The 15,167-nt window shown below is 34.9% G+C and overlaps 1 pseudogene; it reads left to right on the top strand.

Moving 5' to 3' along the window:
- The first annotated feature begins 3,071 nt into the window (after positions 1–3,071).
- The window catches only part of LOC141714620 (uncharacterized), a 50,021-nt pseudogene continuing 37,925 nt past the window's right edge, over positions 3,072–15,167 (top strand).

Below are 15,167 nucleotides of genomic sequence, written 5' to 3'. Positions count from 1 at the left end.
TACAAGTTATCATTGAGAAAAAACAAACAGGGCCTTAGAGCCTCCCCCATATAACGACTCGTGTATTTTTGAATTATTTAAAAAATGTGATTATGGAAATTATTAAATGAATAAAATATGTGTATTGATTTTGACAGTTATGTGTTATTTAATTAATGTGTGATTTATGGTGTACCGGGTTGTCCACGTGACTAATTATGGAGTCGTACTGAATTATTTTCAATTTTAAAAGTGGATTTAGTGCAAATTTAATTGCATAAATATTTGGAATGTCTTTAAAATTATTTTTATGGTTCTATAATTATAATAGTTATTTTTGGGATTTTATAAAATTTAGAAATCAATATTTTATTAATTATTTATCTTTAAATGATTTTCTGATTGCTTTCATTTGTAAAATCCATATTTAATTCAAGAATTCTTCAAAAAATTATGAAACTCATATTTATTTAAGTTTGGAATATTTCGAGAATTTAAAAATTATTCCGGAAATTTTTGGGATTAATCTCATCGGCGCATTATTTCATTAATTGTTAAAAAGCGGGTATAAATTGCGCTTCAAAAATTATATTAAAATTTCGAAATTTATGTTTTTATAAACTTCGAGATATTTCTAACATTTTAAAACTATTTTGGTAATTTTCTGAATTTATTTTAAGAGCAGCTCGGTTCGTTAATTGATAAATGCGGATACCAGTTGCCTTTTAAAAATGCTTTAAAAATTATAAAAAATTTACTTGATTAGTTTCGGGATTTTTAGAAAATTTTAAGACAATTTTGATAATTTTCCGAGTTTATTTTATGTGCAACTTGGTTTGATAAATTTTAAAACGCGGTATCAGAATTGGGTTTTTCGTACCAGGCCACGTGTCAATTAATAGACACGCGGCTGTAAACTAAAACACAGGTCCTTTATCTTTTATTCCACCTTCTTATTCATATCACTTTCTTGATTCAATCTCTTTAAATTCCTTATCTCTTGATCCCTCATCTCTCCATGTAATCTTTTTCATCTCTCAATTTCTTCGCTCTTATTTCTTTATTCCCTCTATTTCCCTTCCCTGTCTGCGTTCCTGTTGCTTCCAGTAGCCCTGCATCGGTTTTTCCGGCCGCTTCCGGTAAGCTGCCTCCTGCTCCTGTGGGCTTGGTGGCCTCAATTTCTCTTCTGGTTTATGCACATACATACATATATTTTTATAGATGTGTGTGTGTTGTGCTAATTATTATTGTGCTGCTCCAACTATTCTGTGATCCTTTTCTTTCGGCTCTGTTGCGCAGTGGTGCGCGTGTGTGCAAGTGTTGGTCGTGCCTGTGTGTGGTTTGGTTCTGCTTTTGGTCAGTAATTTGAAACCTATGTTGGGAATTTTGTTTAATTCAATGACTGCTTCTGTGATTTCTTGAATTATAATTTCTAATTTTTGAATTATTTCAAAAATTTCAATTGGTGGAATTTTTGCGTTGGAAACCCGAAATTTAAATCGGGTACCCGCGAAAGTTTGCCGCCATCAACGGTGAACTTCGGTGAGTCGACGGTGGACTGTGATGACCCGGTTCTGAGTCCTAATATTTTCAACTAAATAAAAATAAAATACGAATAATAATTAATAATTGTAATTAAGTTAAAACTTGGAAATGTGTGGAATTTTAAGTGTTACGATTGGATTGAATTGGAGGTAGGGAATTGTATTTGGATTGTTGGATTGTGGTTGTAAGTTTGATTGTTGTTGATTTGATGTCGAATTGCTTCGATGGGTAGTCCGATAAACAAAGGAGACGCTGTCCGATTTTCGGGAAATTGACTTACAGAAATACGGGAGTGTATCCGATAATTATCGGGACGTCGAGTGAATATATAAACCTATACGTTATACGAACTTGATTGTATGTTGTGGTGAATGTTCTGTCCAAAATTCAGTAACCCTAACTTCGTAAAATGACGAGTATACGTATTTTCTAAAAATGAACACTGAACCGATTTCGAGAACGTGAACCCTAATTGTTGTTTGTGTTATTATAATATGAATGATTACGAGTTGGAATATGCTATCGTATGGTTATGTGGTTAGCGAGGATATGTCAAGCATATATGAGTGTCTAACATAGAGTATTTCGCCCCTATAGGTTCTCGTCGGGAAATCAAAAGTGGACGTTGGACTAAAGATGACCTAATAGTCAGTCGACGAGCTCAGTAGAGTTTCAACAGAAAAACCTGAGTACCGAAGTCGAATCTAATATGATCTAGTGATTGGACGTTAAAGCCTGAGCGACAGAGTCGACTCAGAGTTGATCAGTAATAGTTGTAAAGCCCTGTAAGGCAAGTACTTCTGAATATTTCTTCGAGATATATCGCAAATATTTTCGAACTGTTTCATAATATATCGCTATTATTCAAAATAACTCCTGTTTTATATTGCAAGTGTTTTAAACTATTTAACCTTGAACCCTGATTTTTCTTGATCTTGAGCCATAAGCCTTATTCTTTGTAAACCATCCTTCATTGATTTTCAGATACCAAACCACCCAGTTTATCTATTGAAGACTTCTCGCTTTTCTGACCTAGCGACCCCTATCCTTCTCCTTAGTTTCTAAACTAGCAGAATCGTGGAACATCAAAAGTGGGAAGTTTCTTGTTGGTTTTTTTCCTCACTCTCGTATAGGTGAATTTGGTTTGTTCCATTCTTAGGGAGAAGAAGGATCCACTGGGAATGAATGGGAAGACTGGAGTAGTATCTTCATTGGCCGGAAGGAATTAGTCCCACTCATTTCATTCATTCAGTGCCTGCGGTGAGGCGCGACCCACAACAAACGAAGGGGGAAAGCTTGCTTTGCTTGCTGTAGCCCTATTTGAGTACCTAAGGCTTGGTAAGCGTATACATAGTAATGTTCTATGGTAAGAGACACGAAGTTCCCTATTTGTAGATCTCACCGAAAATGTATCAGGGCTCAAGTGATTCACCGAAGCGACGAGACCTTGAAAGCTGCTTTTTCAAGTGTCAATAGCGGAACGTTCTGTCAATCGAGGAAGGTTTTTGGTGACAACACCTGGAGATATCAGAAGTGAGAATGCTGACATGAGTAACGAGAAATCCTGTGAAAAACATGATCGCCTGCCAGTGGAAGGTTTTCTGCGTTCAGTCAATCTACGCAGAGTGAATCGGTCCCTAAGGAAACCCCGAAAGGGCTGCCGTCCGATGGGTACACGAAAGTGACGAAGTTGCTTTGACTACAGAACCATGCCGCCGCTTTGGGTTGTGGGGCTTACTTCCTAGCCCCAGTGGGAATAGTGACTAGCGTTATAGGTCGTTGGGGCAATAGATTAAGATTAGGCGGTAAGCGAAGGAACTGTAGGGCATAGGGTAGCGAGTGAGCCTTATCATAAAGTCATAAAGGGTAGGAATCACCGAACCTGCACTCAGGAGTTCCCAAATGTATAACTACCAAACACCATACAATGGAAGAAAATTGTTTGAAAACACATAAATTTTTATACCCCATCCATTCTTTATAACATTAAAGAACTATACCTTGAAAAATCATTATTCGTCCAATACCTGATCCCTTTTACAGGCTGAAAATCATTTCTCATACATACCTTGACATACCCTTGTGATACTCATAAATCGCATTACGCTTTTATACAAGTGCTTTATCAATGTTGGTTATGATCTTACTTATTGAATTACATTGTTTATCGCACTAAATTGTTTTAGAATTGGATAGTTTTCTAAATGTGGACCAGATTCGTGGTCAGACCAGATTCGTGGTCGATTGTAGGCCAATGTGTGCCTTGGATCCAGTAACTAGAGCAGTGTTGTGTGCTTTGCTCGGGGTTAGTGCGTGACTGATCAGCAGCCTAACCTTGGTATTAAAACTTAAAATGAATATTTAATTCTAATGATTGTTTAGCAATGAACTTGATTCTTCTAAATCATCTCGTTTGATCATTTATTAACCTCAATTATTATCATTGTGACTTGCTGAGCTAGTTAGCTCACCCTTGCGATTCTTTCTATATATTTTATAGTTGAAAAGTATACGGATGATAGTGAAGTTCCTCAGTCCAAAGTGCGGGCTAAGGTTCCAGTTTGAATTGGATCAAGCTAGCGATAGCTTCATACGGTAGAGAGATAGTAAGATTGTAAGAACAATATTATTATCAGTTGTAAGTTAAATTAGCTGGGATTTGGTACGTTGTAATAAAAGTTAAGAGTGTGGCTTGTTTTCATACTTTAACCTGTTGCGATCCGTGGTAATATAAAGCAGGGTCATTGCAATTAATATTTTATATACAGGTTTATATATCGTGTATGTCGTGGACCCTAAACTTCTGACCCGGGTTTGGAGGGCGCCACAGGTTGGTATCTGAGCTACAGGTTATAAGTCACTGAAACAAGCCTAGAATGTCGGGATTGGGTAGAGGGTTAGGATTAGGAATAGGAAATAGAAAGATAAGATGTTGTGAGGTTGAGTGCGATGGTATAGTAGGTCTCCGGCACGGTTCGTATTGCGATTCGGGATTCTTAGCTTGTGACGTGATTTCTAGACAACGACAATAGCAGATCTTGATTTCCCGGTATCATTTGATCATTTGGAGCTTTCCGTTCGAGGATCGTCATCTTCTCTCAGATTTGGTTTGCACCTTGCTCCTTCATCAGTATTAATGGCACTACCTTCTGTTATGATAGTTGCACCTCTTCAAGTTATTCCACGATATTCTACCACCTCTTGTTATGAGACTACCTATTTAAGAATCTCCATCTGTTTATTCTTGTTTTACTGGACATTTGGCTGTGAGTGTATCTCTTTAGTTTACCCTACATCCTGTTCTATACCCTCGGTTTAAAACTTGTCCTATGAAGCAACAGTACCTACGAGGATGGATTCGGGAGTTACAGTAAATGGTGAGTACGGGAGATATAAATAAAGGTGAGAAGAAGTCTAGAAAGAAGATTCAGGTGTTCCGAAGGATAGCTGTTATCGGGTTAAAAGAAGCTATTAGTGATTAGGCCACCCATGACTAACTTGTGGAATGGATTAGATAAGTATTGAAAAGAGAATTAGAGGAGATTATGGTTCTGGAGCTTTCTTGAAGTTAATTAATGGTGTTATGACAATGTGATATATTTATAGTAACAAGGTGATGTGACATTAGCTGACTTGTTGACTATTGGATAGTCTGTTCCACTTAATGATTGTATAGTTGATGACAGAAGTATTATCGGTATGGAAGCTTGATGTGAAACTACGAATAAGATAGCATGCAACGACAACTGAAGTTTTCGTCGATTAAGAAAGTCAAATGGACCCAATAAAGGAGAGAGGTTAGATTGAAGTAAATGGACCTTTATGTGATCGTTCCTTTAATTGGGTACTTTGTTATAGGTCGGAAGGACAACAACCAGCTCATATAGTAAGGACAACCAGATTTATGATTTTCAAAATTTTAAACAAGTTTTTTTTTAAAAGATTTTTCCTTACAAAATTCCTAAAAGCCTTTTTGAATAAAATAAGTTTTAAAACACTGGTTGTCAAGTTACTACTTGAGTTTCTTGTTTGTTAAAAGACCCGGATTACCTGGAAGGATATTTATTTTAGACTTGGTATTGTTAATTCAGAGAAGAAAGTGATCCGTGATTATGAAAAAGATGATTATTCCTAACGGTAAGGTGCAAATATGGTTTGACAAGGTTAATAACAGAATCCGCGTACAGAGTAATTATTCTTCCAGTTGCAGAGACCATTAAAGTTTAAAGAATTCATTGATTTAAAAGGAGTCTGGGCGTGATCGAAAAAGATTGGGAAGATTTCCAAACTTTTCTAAAAGAAGAATATTATTAACAAAAGGATCGTTATGTTGAATGATTCGTGGTTATTCTAAATTAAAAAGAGGAAACTCAAAGTTATCTGGTAGGAACGCCATTATGATCGAATTGTTAAAGTATTATACGTGTAGGTGCGATGTTAAAGACGCAAGACGTGACAAGTAGGAATCTACCATAATGCTTAATTTGCGAAGGCATTTCAGTGTACCTTCTAAAGTTGTTATATGACGCAATTGGGATATGATCGATCAAGCTCGAAAGATGAATATAAATGAAATGTGGATGGTGACCAATGGTATCGTTCTTGTCTTCAATATTACAGCGTATATTCCTTTTTAATTCCTAAATAAGTATTAACTTCTTTTCTTAAATAAACTCTTTGCTATGATATCGAAAAGGAGGATATTTCATTCCTTTCAAATTTAATTTTTTCCCTCAAGTTTTGCTTTCTGATTGGGACAAACAGTGTTATGGTGAGACACTTTGTCAGAATGACGAAGAGTCGAGTGGGACGCCACCTAATCATGTGCTGTATGCCATATGGTATGAAAGACTGGCCATCTTAAGTACCAATGTGGTTGTCTCATTCATATTCAAATCCTTGTTTCTTCTTTATTTTCAACTCTAATTTTTGTTGAATTGTGAATCATTCTAGTTGCTTCGTTGTACTGTCGTTCTTTGTAAGAGTTTTTCAAACAGAAATCAACATATTATGGACCAAGCGGGCAAAGTTCCATCTACCTCTCACACATGGGAAGCAAACAAGGGCATATGGCGAGAATTGCAAATCACTAACCCAGTCAGGGATGCACTAAGAATCAATGGAATCTACCCCAATAAGGAATACATCTTCGAGAACGAGAATATGCAATTTTCCTGTGAAATATGTTATTCAGAATACGGACGTGATGACATGGATGATTATGGTGAATACCTTATGCGTTACAGTATTAGAAGAGGTGGAAGCAACTTGATTGTTTATTCCCTAAGGTATTGTTGATAAGATGATTTACCTCGTTGAATTGGTAAGATTATAATTAAAAGAATAGCAAATTCAAGAACGTGTATTTGTTAAGTAAGTGAGTACCAATGGTGAAAGTGAGAATTCTGACAATAAGTTTGTGAGGATTTGATATTATTCTAAGGAATGAATTAACTATTTAAGCGTGATGCCCAGATAGATCGTCGTGATGAAAAGATAGTTCTGAGGATGCCAAATGAGAAGGTGGTGAGGTTCAGAAGATGAAAGAAGGTAAAGAATTTGTTAACGATGACTTAAGCTAAGAGGTTACGGTGACCAAGAGGTAAGCAATATGGTGATAATAAATAGAAGTCAGGAGTAAACAGAATTTGAAGATTTTATAGTTTCAAGATATATTTCCAGATGAATTACCAAAATTTTCTCCAGATAGGGAAATGAAGCTCGCGATTGACTTAGCACCTGAAACGAAGCCAGTGACAAGGGCCTTCCACAAAATGGCACCAGTTAAAATGAGGAAATTAGCAAAGCAGATGCAAGAGATGTTAGAAGAAGGAGCGATTAGACCTAGTGTACCCCATAAGGTGCACCGATATTAATTATTAATAAGAAAGATGGAAGTAGGAGATTATGCGTCAACTAGCGAAAGCTCAACAAGTTTACTATCAAAAGCAAGTATTTGTTACCTCGACCCAATGATTTATTTGATCAAACAGAAGAAGCAAAGTACTTTTATAAGATTGATTTAAGACTTAGTATTTCACCAATTGAAGATTAAACCTATGGATATATCAAAGATAATTTTCAGAACTAAGTATTGTTCTCGTATTGCCATTTGGATTAACCAATATACCAGTAATATTTGAACTTGATGGACAGAATCTTTAAGGAATATCTGGATAAGCTGTAGTTGTGATACTCAAAGTCATTGGAGGACTATGCAAAGCATTTAATGATAACTGGGAAGTTGGAGAAGAAAGAAGATGTATGAAGTATAGTTCATAGCATAAATAGTCAATATGAAGAAGATCAAAAGTGATTCAGTAGAAATTAAAGTTACTATGAATGAAAAGAGACCAGAAACACCAACAAAAGTAAGAAGTTTTATCATGGGCCGATTACTATCGAAAATTTGTGCAAGATTTCTTGAAAGTTGCAACATCTTGGACGAAGCTAACCAGGAAAAGCAAGAAGTTTATATGAAGTAGAGAAGGGTGAAGAAAGTTTTACGGAGTTAAATGAAAGAATGGTTACAACACCTGCTTTATCATTTTGAAAGTATTAAGGAGATTTGGTAGTTTATGGTGATGCTTCTCATAAGGGAGTAGGATGTGTGTTGATGCAGCACAATAAAGTTATTGTATATGCACCCAGACAACCGAAACCTTATGAGCAGAAGTATCCTACTCATAATTGGGATTAACAGTAATAATATTTGTTTTGAAAGATTGGAAAACATGATATGTATGGAGAAATGTGTAAGATCTATACGGACCATAAGAGTTTGAAGTATGAATTCACGAGGAAAAGCAAATATAGTGGCAAGAGATAAGTAAAAAGGAGAGAGGACGAACATAGAGACTGCACCAGAAGAATTATCTATGGAATTTTAGAAGTTGGAATTGGAAGTTAAAGTTCATAATCCAAAAGGAGCAAGGATGGATAGTATGACCTTTCAGTCGATTGTGAAGGGAAAGATAAGATGTCAATAGAAGATAATGGATCACGATGTTAGTAGTTAGTAAGAAGAAATTTATGTGCCCGAGAGAACGATCATGATATCCCTAGGTTTTCTTCCAGCACTTGGATGCTATAAGTAAAAGGATTAAGAAATGAGATCCCACAGGGAATTCACAATAGAAAGTATTTAATTTACTAAAGAAATGCCAAGATATATGAAAATATAAAGAAAAATAGTGATAACCAGGTATAAGAAGGAAATTTCAAGATGGATTAGGAAGTGTGGACATGTTAAAGGATTAAGGCGAAATATTGGAGGCCTAGTACATAAGGCAGACCCAGGAAGTGGTTTTACAAGAAGCGAATCGTAAAGTGTACCAGTGATGTTAAGGGATAAAAAGGAATGAAAGTATAAGAGTATGTACTGATTATTGGGAGTTTAACAAAACAACGAATAAGAAGAAGTGAGACCCTATAAAGAATTCACTACTTACGAGACCTAATTCAAGAAATATGTTATATCTCGGGGATTAACTTAAGATCCGACCTGAGAACATATCAGAGATTATGACTAAAGTGAGTTAAGGGCACTGCAAGCTCTGGTGATATTATGTGAAATAACAAGTGTATCAGGTGATTATAAGGAATTAAGGATCATGGTTTATAAGGAGTACTTAGATAAGCAAACTGTATTTATTGATAACATCCTCAGCTACTCAAGGAATAAGAAAGTCTGCGTGGAATGACCAAGGATTTTTCTCCAAAGATCATAAGGAAAGCAAATATACGTTGAGTTTTCAAGAATGAAATTTTGACTAAGGTTAACAAAAGATTCTGAATTAATCCATTAACAACTACCTAAGCAAAGCCGTATGGTAACAGATACCTTATGCCGACAGAAAGGATTGGATGTAATTAAGACCACCGAGGAGTTAATAGACGAATTGGAAAGAGTGGAATCTGAAGTTCAAATACTTAAAGGTGATAATACGTGAATATAAGAGATTACTTTTCACCCTTATCTGATGAAAAAGAGTAAGAAATGTTTAAATGTTTGGAAACCAAGTTGAAGACGAGCACCCCCTATCATCCTTAAACGGAGAGTCAAAGTACGGAAGTGATTCAGGAAATGTAAGATATGTTGAGAGGTTAAGTTTTAAGGAAACACTAGAATGATCATTTATCAGTGATGTCAGCTTTGGAATGCCACTTTACCAAGCTTCATGTGAACGCAAGTGTAGGTCCCCATTTCTATTAAAATAAAGTGAGAGAAAGAAAGTTGTCAAATTCTAAGTTAAATCGGCACACCAAGAGCGTAGTGATATTGATTGAAGCAGCTCGGAGTAGACAAAGAAAGAAAGCGAAATTGTATCGAGAGAGAATATGAGTATAGAAATAGGACCGGTAGTGTTAGTACAAGTTTCATCTTGAAAGAGACTGGATAAGTCTAAGTAGAAGGGACAGGTTAAGTCCTAAAATTAGTGAAACATTCGAGGTATTGATAAATATAGATAAAGTTGTTCATGAGTTGATGTTACTGTCACAACAGTGTGTACATGTAATATGTTTGGCCTGTTATGGTTAAAGCGCTAAGTATCTGATTTGAATTAAGTGAACAATTAGGAGCCAATGGACTTTTGTCCAAGTTTGTTCTGCATATAGTGATCGATCCAAATTCTTGATCGTTAAAGGCGAGTCCTTGGGAAATAAATGTATATCTATGGTGAATATATTTGAAAGCCTCGAGTAGAAGAGTCTACTTCAAAATTAGGGTCAGATATGCTTGACAAATATCCTCACTCGTTTAGTTAGACCAGATTCTGAGGACATAATCTTTTTAAGGGGGAAGGATATAACGACTCGTGTATTTTTGAATTATTTAAAAAATGTGATTATGGAAATTATTAAATGAATAAAATATGTGTATTGGTTTTGACCGTTATGTGTTGTTTAATTAATGTGTGATTTATGGTGTACCGGGTTGTCCACGTGACTAATTATGGAGTCGTACCGAATTATTTTCAATTTCAAAAGTGGATTTAGTGCAAATTTAATTGCATAAATATTTGGAATTTCTTTAAAATTATTTTTATGGTTCTATAATTATAATAGTTATTTTTGGGATTTTATAAAATTTAGAAATCAATATTTTATTAATTATTTATCTTTAAATGATTTTCCGATTGCTTTTATTTGTAAAATCCATATTTAATTCAAGAATTCTTCAAAAAATTATGAAACTCGTATTTATTTAAGTTTGGAACATTTTGAGAATTTTAAAAATTATTCCGGAAATTTTTGGGATTAATCTCATCGGCGCATTGTTTCATTAATTGTTAAAAAGCGGGTATAAATTACGTTTCAAAAATTATATTAAAATTTCAAAATTTATGTTTTTATAAACTTTGGGATATTTCTAACATTTTAAAACTATTTTGGTAATTTTCTGAATTTATTTTAAGAGCAGCTCAGTTCGTTAATTGATAAATGCGGGTACCAGTTGTGTTTTAAAAATGCTTTAAAAATTATGAAAATTTTACTTGATTAGTTTCGGGATTTTTAGAAAATTTTAAGATAATTTTGATAATTTTCCGAGTTTATTTTATGTGCAACTTGGTTCGATATATTTTAAAACGCGGTATCAGAATTGGGTTTTTCGTACCAGGCCACGTGTCAATTAATAGACACGCGGCTGTAAACTAAAACACAGGTCCTTTATCTTTTATTCCACCTTCTTATTCATATCACTTTCTTGATTCAATCTCTTTAAATTCCTTATCTCTTGATCACTCATCTCTCCCTGTAATCTGTTTAATCTCTCAATTTCTTCGCTCTTATTTCTTTATTCCCTCTATTTCCCTTCCCTGTCTGCGTTCCTGTTGCTTCCGGTAGCCCTGCATCGGTTTTTCCGGCCGCTTCCGGTAAGCTGCCGCCTGCTCCGGTGGGCTTGGTGGCCTTAGTTTCTCTTCTGGTTTATGCACATATATACATATATTTTTATAGATGTGTGTGTGTGTGTTGTGCTAATTATTATTGTGCTGCTCCAGCTATTCTATGATCATTTTCTTTCGGCTCTGTTACGCAGTGGTGCGCGTGTGTGCAAGTGTTGGTCGTGCCTGTGTATGTGGTTTGGTTCTGCTTTTGACCAGTAATTTGAAACTTGTGTTGGGAATTTTCTTTAACTCAATGACTGCTTCTGTGATTTCTTGAATTATAACTTCTATATTTTGAATTATTTCAAAAATTTCAATCGGTGGAATTTTTGCGTTGGAAACCCGAAATTTAAATCGGGTACCCGCGAAATTTTGCCGCCGTCGACGGTGAACTTCGGTGAGTCGACGGTGGACTGTGATGACCCGGTTCTGAGTCCTAATATTTTCAACTAAATAAAAATAAAATACAAATAATAATTAATAATTGTAATTAAGTTGAAACTTGGAAATGTGTGGAATTTTAAGTGTTATGATTGGATTGAATTGGAGGTTGGGAATTGTATTTGGATTGTTGGATTGTGGTTGTTGTAAGTTTGATTGTTGTTGATTTGACGTCGAATTGCTTCGACGGGTAGTCCGATAAACAAAGGAGACGTTGTCCGATTTCCGGGAAATTGACTTACGGAAATACGGGATTGTATCCGATAATTATCGGGACGTCGAGTGAATATATATACTTATACGTTATACAAACTTGATTGTATGTTGCGGTGAATGTTCTGTCCAAAACTCAGTAACCCTAACTTCTTAAAATGATGAGTATACGTATTTTCTAAAAACGAACACTGAACCGATTTCGAGAACGTGAACCCTAATTATTGTTTGTGTTATTATAATATGAATGATTACGAGTCGGAATATGCTATCATATGGGTAGGTGGTTAGCGAGGATATGTCAAGCATAACTGAGTGTCTAACATAGAGTATTTCGCCCCTGTAGGTTCTAGTCGGGAAATTGAAAGTGGACGTTGGACTAAAGATGACCTAATAGTTAGTCGACGAGCTCAGTAGAGTTTCAACAGAAAAACCTGAGTACCGAAGTCGAATCTGATGTGATCTAGTGATTGGAAGTTAAAGCCTAAGCGACAGAGTCGACTCAGAGCTGATTAGTAATAATTGTAAAGCCCTGTAAGGTAAGTACTTCTGAACTTTTCTTCGAGATATATCGCAAATATTTTCGAACTATTTCATAACATGTCGCTATTATTCAAAATAACTCTTGTTATATATTGCAAGTGTTTTAAACTATTTAACCTTGAACCCTAATTTTTCTTGATCTTTAAGCCTTATTCTTTGTAAACCATCCTTCATTGATTTTCAAATACCAAACCACCTAGATATGATACTGCTCCCCAAATGTATAACTACCAAACACCAAACACTGGAAGAAAATTGTTTGAAAACACATAAATTTTTATATCCCATCCATTCTTTATAACATTAAAGAACTATACCTTGAAAAATCATTATTCGTCCAATACCTGATCCCTTTTATAGGCTGAAAACCGTTTCTCATACATACCTTGACATACCTTTGTGATACTCATGAATCGCATTACGCTTTTATACAAGTGTTTTATCAATGTTGGTTATGATCTTGCTTATTGAATTACATTGTTTATCACACTGAATTGTTTTAGAATTGGATAGTTTTCTAAATGTGGACCAGATTCGTGGTCAGACCAGATTCGTGGTCGATTATAGGCCAATGTGTGCCTTGGATCCAGTAATTAGAGCAGTGCTATGTGTTTTGCTCGGGGTTAGTGCGTGACTGATCAGAAGCCTAACCTTGGTTTTAAAACTTAAAATGAATATCCAATTCTAATGATTGTTTGACAATGAACTTGATTCTTCTGAATCATCTCGTTTGATCATTGATTAACCTCAATTATTGTTATTATGACTTGCTGAGCTAGTTAGCTCACCCTTGTGATTCTTTCTATATATTTTACATATAAAAAGGATACGGATGATAGTGAAGTTCCTCAGTCCAAAGTGTGGGCTAAGGTTCCAGTTTGAGTTGGATCGAGCTAGCAGGAGCTTCATACGATAGAGAGATAGTAAGATTGTAAGAACAATATTATTATCAGTTGTAAGTTAAATTAGCTGGGATTTGGTACATTGTAATAAAAGTTAAGAGTGTGGCTTGTTTTCATACTTTAACCTGTTGCGATCCGTGGTTATATAAAGCAGGGTCATTGCAATTAATATTTCATATACAGGTTTATATATTGTGTGTGTCGTGGACCCCAAACTTCTGACCCGGGTTTGGAGGGTGCCACACCCCATCTCTTACTTTTGTCATTCATATTGTTTTGCTAAATTTTGAGGTTTCACATAGGAGTACACAAAGTCATTTGGTTTTTCTGTTTTAATTTTAAACAACTCATATTATTGCAAAGAGCTTGAAGTTTTTAAGTTAACTGGAATCAGTTTAATTAATAAGATGCTTTGTATCATATAACTTATACCTAGTTCTTTATCAATGCAGAATACTCTTGCTCATTTGGTCCCGACAGGTACCATTCACATGATATCAAGATAGTTTTTTCGGTAGCAACGGGTAGCTTTTTATCTGTGCAGATTTTTTCATTTAGAGACAGATGGTTTAAATTATAATATTGATTATGTAATGATGCCGTTAATGATAGTTGCTCTGTTGATTGAACTTTGAATGATTTCCCTTCATTTTATATGATTGTGTATTGAGAATTAATATACTGGAAAATATATAGTGGATGCATTGTCTTTTATAAATCAGATTGGTCATAATAACATCCCTGTCACGGTTGCACTAAAAAGGGATTGTCTTTTCTTTTCTTTGTTTTGTATTATTTGCAATAATTATTACCTTTTTTTGTTTTTAAGTTAGAAAAATTTATTGGAACTTCTTGCAGAAAGTAATTTGAAGAACTATATGTGTGGATGGAATAAAATGCAACTACCATAAGTATATTGTCTTCACAAGCTAATGCTGGGATAGAATTACTCTTAATTAGTTCCCTCATCTCGTAAGTAATTAAGAACATTCCCCTTCGTTAGTAATTAACTACATTTCATTTATATGCTCATAAGCTAATTCAAGCGCTTGCTAAGCCTGTCATTTTTTGTTTCTCTTAAATTCATACTCTTCTTTTGTGCATGCAGGTGGCACCTAAACATAATATAAATAATAATATACTCGAATTTTTTTCTTTCTGGCACATTAACTTAACTAAATAGGATTTGAACTCTACAAACCAAACTGAAGTTGTTTACGATCAAATGATACACAATACACTGTTTTTCTCATTAGGCAATTTGGACCAATACAACTACTCTCTAAAGATCTGGAAAAAGTCTATTAGTGAAGCTTATGAAAGAATTTGTCCTATCCGAACCGAAAGAGACAAGTGTAGCTGTTTGCATATGATATTCAAACTGGTAAGTTTTAGAAGTCTTATAACCTTTGAAGTGAATATTTTAGTTGATTAATATATATATATATCAATACTGTTATCTCGGTCATAAACATATACATACATCGTGACATGCATAAAGCCTAAAAATTTCTTCTAATACTTAACTTATTCCTTGGGACCTTTACCATCAGAAGTTTCCAACCCTATTTATTTATTTATTTATTTTAAGCATGAAGGTAGTATAGGGATCTAGATCTTTCCATGAAGGAGGCGGGGTCTATAAATAAGCAAA

The sequence above is a fragment of the Apium graveolens genome, chromosome 3 (genome assembly GCF_009905375.1).
Source record: "Apium graveolens cultivar Ventura chromosome 3, ASM990537v1, whole genome shotgun sequence".
Lineage (NCBI taxonomy): Eukaryota > Viridiplantae > Streptophyta > Magnoliopsida > Apiales > Apiaceae > Apium > Apium graveolens.
Note: the sequence above shows the minus strand (reverse complement) of the source record. Positions and strands in the feature narration are given on the sequence as shown.